We start from the raw sequence: 6351 nt of genomic DNA on the forward strand, positions 1-6351 counted from the left end.
AGGCCTAGGAATGCTAAAAATGTAATAAAAGTGTCAATTATCCCTTATTTTCATATTCCAAACTGTTAGCATTTGTACAGTCTGGCCCTGACACAAAGCAGTTGCCAATGGCTGCCTGGTGACTCACTATGCAGTAGGGCTCTGGCCCAAACTTTTTGAAGGGCAAATCTAGTAACACTCTATAACTGCAGAGAGCCTTAACTTTAGATGACATCACATTAATAGAGATTCTGAAAAAGAAGAATTGTCCAAGAGAGCTAGAAACTAGCCAGCAAGATATACTGAAGTTTCATTTCTTGCATGGTTCCCCCAAGCCAAGCAACAGACATGGAACTTCTAGCTATCAGGAGGCAAAGGGAAGTATGCATTGCATTTAACTTGGTAGTCATAAAACAGTAACTTTTGTCTTAAGCATCACTTAGATATAGTTCCTTCTGACCAGAGAAAAGCAAGGGTTAAAATAAATTAGAAAGGTATTTAATATTTGTGTTAAATTCAATGCATTTCAAAGGACTGCTTAATGCCAACATGAGGGTCAATCTGTAACACACTAAATGTATACTTAGTACCATCAAACAAAGATGGCCCTGCTATAATATAGGTGAAACAATATTGTACAACCCTGATGGCCATCGCATGTTTTCAGCTACAGATGAATGGCACATGCCCTCTGATGTAAATGATTTGGCCATAGTGCCCATGGTTTGTGCTCTGGCAATAAAATGCTATAGTTTTACATGCTTTTTTTTGCTGCTTATCTGCCATTTTAGGTCCAGCTGTGTTTCTTGGGGTGGTTCTGCCAGCTGCTTAACAAGAGGCGTTGACAATTTCTTCTATGTACTGGTAGAGCAGCCCATTTTTTGGTGCATGGAGTGGTGTTCCCAAAACAGGCCACACTTTCCAGACAAGGAAAACATAAGTAGTGCAGGCAGAAGGGGGACACGAGTACATTTTATAACTTAAACCTGCTTTCTAGCAGCAAAAGATCCCTCCTTGCCTTAGCCCTCTGCTTGTGGCAAGGCCAAGATATCCACTGGGAACTCCATTACCATCTTCATTAACCGCTCCTGGCTGGCAGAGTCCAACTGAATTTCCAGCTCCTCATGGCTCCTCTCTTTAACACAAAAGATCTCTCCTCCAGGAGCTCCTGTGCTATCAACTACCAGTTTGGGTTGGGTGATGGAGTCTGGCTGAGGATCCTGTCTAATTCCTGGTGGAACATGCACATAATGCAGATAACATGGGATTTACTCTGTGGCCTTTGGTTTTTTAATCAATTTGTCTCTGGTCCTTTCCCAGATTTTTGTTTCAAGGTGCTCAATGCCAAGTGTGAGCAGCTGATCAGCCAACACTGATGCACCTTAGCATTCCTCTAGGTTTCCAGACATGACCAGACATGCTCCTCACCCCACAAGGAGATGACAGTACAGACATCCTCAAGGGAACAGGCAGCAGTGCATCACAGCATTTCAATAAACCCTGGTTAAAAGAGAAAATTCTGTATCTGGAAGCTGCTATGAAAATAGCTTGCAAATGACCCTCATGCAGCCAATACTGCCACTTGTATTGGTAGGTGGTTTCTGGATAGGTTGACCCCTGGATGTCAGAGTTGCCTGTAAACTACGAAGACCCCAAAACAATGTATTTCAGTCATGTTAGCTTAATATGATTGGAAAGTCCTTGTAATGCTTGTTTGAAGATTCCATATATACAGCCTTAACAGGGATAACTCGTCTACTGCTGAGGGAATTCTGCACAAAATTTTTTAAAATAATGCACCTAAAAATATGTGCACAACATTTTAAAATTCTGCAAAATTTGTCAATAAATAAATGTGGAGCATAGGCCACCGGCAGCATAGAGGTGGGGGGGGATCACCCTGAAGCCCCCACCTCCTCCAGTACTGAGACTCGGCAGTTAGGCTGCACCTGACCCTGACACAGTGCAAGGGCTGGGCATGCCCCAGAAACACTCCAAAGCCCTGTCCCTCTGTGCCAGGCACACCAGATGTGGGTGGACAAGCACAGCCCAGCAGGATCCAAGTGTGGAGGAGCTTAGTGTGGGAGGATCCAGGTGTGGGGCGAGAGGTTTCTGTGTGGGGCAATCTGAGTGCAGGCAGCTCAGTGGGAGACCTGGATGCATGAGGGCTCATGGGGGGGGAGGGTTTCCAGGTTCAGGGGCAATGGGACTCTGCAGAGGATCCAGGTGAAGGTGGTTGGGGCTCTGCAAGGGGGGGTCTGGATGTGGGGAAATAGGGCTCATCAGAGGGGTCGAGATGTAAGGGTGTAGGGTTTGTCAGGGTGACAAGTCGATGGGCCTCCTTAACAGGGGAGCCCCAGCTGCTGCCAAGGGTACATCGCATGCCAGGCATACATTGCATGGCGAGGTCCTTCCCCCCATGATTCCCTTATCCCCTTTTCTTCTCCAGCCCACTCCCCTCACTACCACATTCCCCTCTCCCTGCCCTATTCCACCCCCTCTTCCTTCCCCACTGCCTCTTCCCCCCACCCCCCTTTACCCAGCCCCACCACAGGCACTCACTGTTGCACAGAAAATGGGAAGGCTCCTAGCAAACAGAATGGGAGCCAGCCTGGCATTAGGACCCAGTAGGTGGCATTCAGCAGAGCCCAGACTCAGCCTCCTTCAGCTGCAGTTCTGCGCCTGCAGAAATGAGGTGGCACAGGCACATATGCAAGGGGGCACAGGCACATATGCCATGTGCCCCCCATGCCTCACCTAGTTTGGAGAGGGAGAAATCCCCCCCAAAAACTGCACTCAGGGTCATCCCCTCTCCCCCCACAATGACTTCCCTACCATTTTCCACACAGAAGCACAGGAATTCTGTAGGGGGAGCCCTTTTCTGCAGGCAGGCAGTCATGCAGAATCCCCCCCCCCACCTCCCAAGTACTCTTCATATCAGACTAAAGAACTTGAAATGGATTGTATTTAACAAAGAGCCAGGGCAGAGCAGAGTGCTGGGGCAACTTGCTGTTAAGAACACAGGCTGTTGCATTTTGCACAAGTTAAAGCTCTTGCAGAGCATAGCCACATTCCTATAACAGGGTTGCAGTAATCACAAATGCATGAAACATGGCTAGGTCCATGTCTGATAAAATGTGATGCAACTTTCTGGCCAGCTGCAGACAGAGATGGACATTTTTTGACACAATGGCTTTTTGGACATCTGAAAGCATTATGGAGTCCAAAAAAACACTAGACTGAGTTAATAAACTGTAACCTCAATCTTGTTTCCATGCACCTGTAGCCAGTTGCTTTCCATCCAGGCATTGATTTTGGCCAGGCACTGAAAGTGCTTGGAGATGGTACTGCTTACATTTAATGTAAAGATATAGAAATAGATGTCTGTATAATCTCTCTCAACAGCTTTCTATAGGATGAACAGTTGCCCCTAAAAATCCCCCTAAGGGGAATGACCTGGACCATATCAGGGTATTTCCATTTGTTCCTAGCTCTTTGGACATGGCATTTGGTGATCAAAGTATACAAAAAATTGTAGAAAGGGCCAGGTGCAATTAGCATGGATGTTCTCTTACCTACAAAGGAGAAAACCACCCACCATAGCAACAAGTGGTGTATCTATCTAATGCCCTGGACTGGTTCTAGCTAGCTGCTAGCTACTCAACTTCAGGGGGTATAGAACAGAGACAGGAGGACTGTCAGCCTGTCTTGAGCCCTCCCTATATCCAACTTTCCTGCAGTCCAGGGGCCTGAGTGAACTCTGGGGCACAGAACCTCAATTATGAGAAATGTTAGTGCCTGATGGACTAGGTGCCAGCCCATTGCCTAGACATTTGATTACTCTTGTCAGAGCTGTACCAGTAATCCTACTGCATAAGCAGTTAACACTGGGCACTTTAAGAAGGGTGTAGTTGAAAGAGGCACCACTACCCTAATCATACTAGCAGGATGTACCTATATGGAAGTTTCCTCTTTCAGTGATCACAATTCCTTTAGTCATTAGCTATTACATTTCCAGACTCTGCATGTTACATTTCTAAGGGTGAGAACTGACTGAATTTGTAATCATTCATCATTTCTGAAAATTACCTTGCATAAATTAGATAAGCCCCTTGTTTCTTAAATCAGTGAATGCTGTTAAATTGAAATAAAAGGGGATGTACCATCCTTGAAAAGTCTGCCTGTCACACACCCACAAATAGACTTAATTTGGTACTAGAGCTTCAAGTATAACTGTCATTTTGGGATTCTGAGTTGATAAGACATAACACTCTTGAAGGCTAAGTAGAAAATAAAAGTTTCACTTCAGGCATGGCTACACTTGCAGACAGAGCACCAGGAGTTAAATCAGCCCTCAGAGACCATAGCAGGGAAAGCACTGTCATGTGTTCACAGTTAGCTGCAAGCGCAATGGCGTGGCCACATTTGCAGCAGCACTGGGAGCAGTGCGTTATGGGCAGCTATCCCACAGAGCACCTCTTCCCATTCTGGTGCTGTGGCTTGTGGGAAGGGGGGGCATTCTGGGTCCTGTCCCAATGCCCCGTGATACATTGCTTCGCATCCCAGCAATCCCTGTGCTTCCATCTACATTTGGTGCCATCTTTCAATGGTTTTTGTACCGCGCATTATGTCTTCCCTTTCCGTCTGCAGGAATGGATCCTGAACTTGTGTGGAATATGCTGATGGGGTCTTGCCAGCACATCACAAATTGCAGTCAAGTTACTCCTTAAGCTACAAACTGACAGCGTGGAGTGCAACAATGATGTCGACTTGCATAATGCATATGACATGAGATTGCTTGTGGCATTCACAGACATGCTCACTACAGAGGAAAGCCACTTTGGGGCTCGGAAAACAAGCACTGAGTGATGGGATCACAGTGTCGTGCAAGTCTGGGATGATGAGCAGTCGCTGCAGAACTTTTGGATGAGGAAAGCCACTTACATGGGACTGCGTGCTGAGCTCAACCCTGCAACACAAGGACACAAGATTGAGAGCTGCCCTGCCCCTAGAAAAGTGGGTGGAGTGGCTATTGCAATCTAGAAACTGGCAACTCCAGACAGCTACCGATCAGTTGCTAACCAGTTTGGAGTGGGAAAGTCGACAGTTGGAATCATATTGATGCAAGTTTGCAGGGCCATTAATCACATCCTGATGAGAAGAAACATGACTAAGCAACATGCATGACATTGTAGCTGGCTTTGCACAAATAGGTTTCCCTAACTTCAGAGGGGTTCCAGATTACCACCGCACACCACCACCTAGCACTACACTACTACATTGAAGGATATTTTCTGGTTTTCCAGGCGGCTGTGGATCACCTTTGGGTTTTCATGACATCATGGCAGGAGGGGTCTGGAAAGGTGAAGATGATGCATGCATGCGAACACAACACACACAGGTTCAGGAAGCTGCAAGCTTTCTTCCTTTCCCAGACCAGAACACCCGTAGGGGGAGTTGAAATGTTCATTGTGATCCTTGGAGACCCCACTTACCTATACCCTGCTCTCCAGCTGTAAGGCCTGGTCTACATGGCGGGGGGGGGGGGAGAGGGGGGAAGAGAATCCATCTAAGATATACAACTTCAGCTATGCTATTCTCATAGCTGAAGTCAACATATCTTAGATCAACTTACCTCCTGTCCTCATAGCGTGGGATCGATGGCCACAGCTCCCCCGTCAACTCCGCTCCCACCTCTCACCCTGGTGGAGTTCCGGAGTTGACGGCAGAGTGTTCAGGGATCGATTTATCGCATCTATCCGCCGGTAGTGTGGACATTAAGGTAGAAGACAAAGAATTAGCAGTGCAAGAGTTCACATCAGAAAGAAAAGCTGTTTAGAGGTTACATAGGCAATGCCATGGATTCTCTCCAAAGCCTCAGGACTGCAGCAGAGAGATTAGGACTCAGCCTCTCTATTGAATGAGTCTCCCATTGTTTTAGTGCCAATGCAACTTCAGTAATAGCAATGGTGAGAGCAATACAGTAGACTGGCCACCAGCATTTGGCGGTTAGCCAATCTATACAAGTGCTCTCAAAACTGCATCAGGGTTACAGCAACAAGCTCATTATAAACAGTTAGAAGGAAGCCACTCAGTTGCAGAGTTGGAAGTAATCATTAATGGACAGCAGCAACAAGAAAAAAAAGGATTTAAAGCAGCAGGGCCAGCTCCAGCGTTTTTGCTGCCCCAAGTGGCACACAAAAAAAAGCCATGATCAGTATTTCTACCATCACCACTTCATTCTTCGGTGGCGGGTCCTTCCCTCTAAGGGGAACTGAGGGACCCGCCGCCAAATTGTCAGACATGCCGCCCCTTTTCCTTGGCTGCACCAAGCACCTGCTTGCTGTGCTGGTGCCTGGAGCCGGCCCTGGA

This window comes from Mauremys reevesii, linkage group 5 (genome assembly GCF_016161935.1).
Source record: "Mauremys reevesii isolate NIE-2019 linkage group 5, ASM1616193v1, whole genome shotgun sequence".
NCBI lineage: Eukaryota > Metazoa > Chordata > Testudines > Geoemydidae > Mauremys > Mauremys reevesii.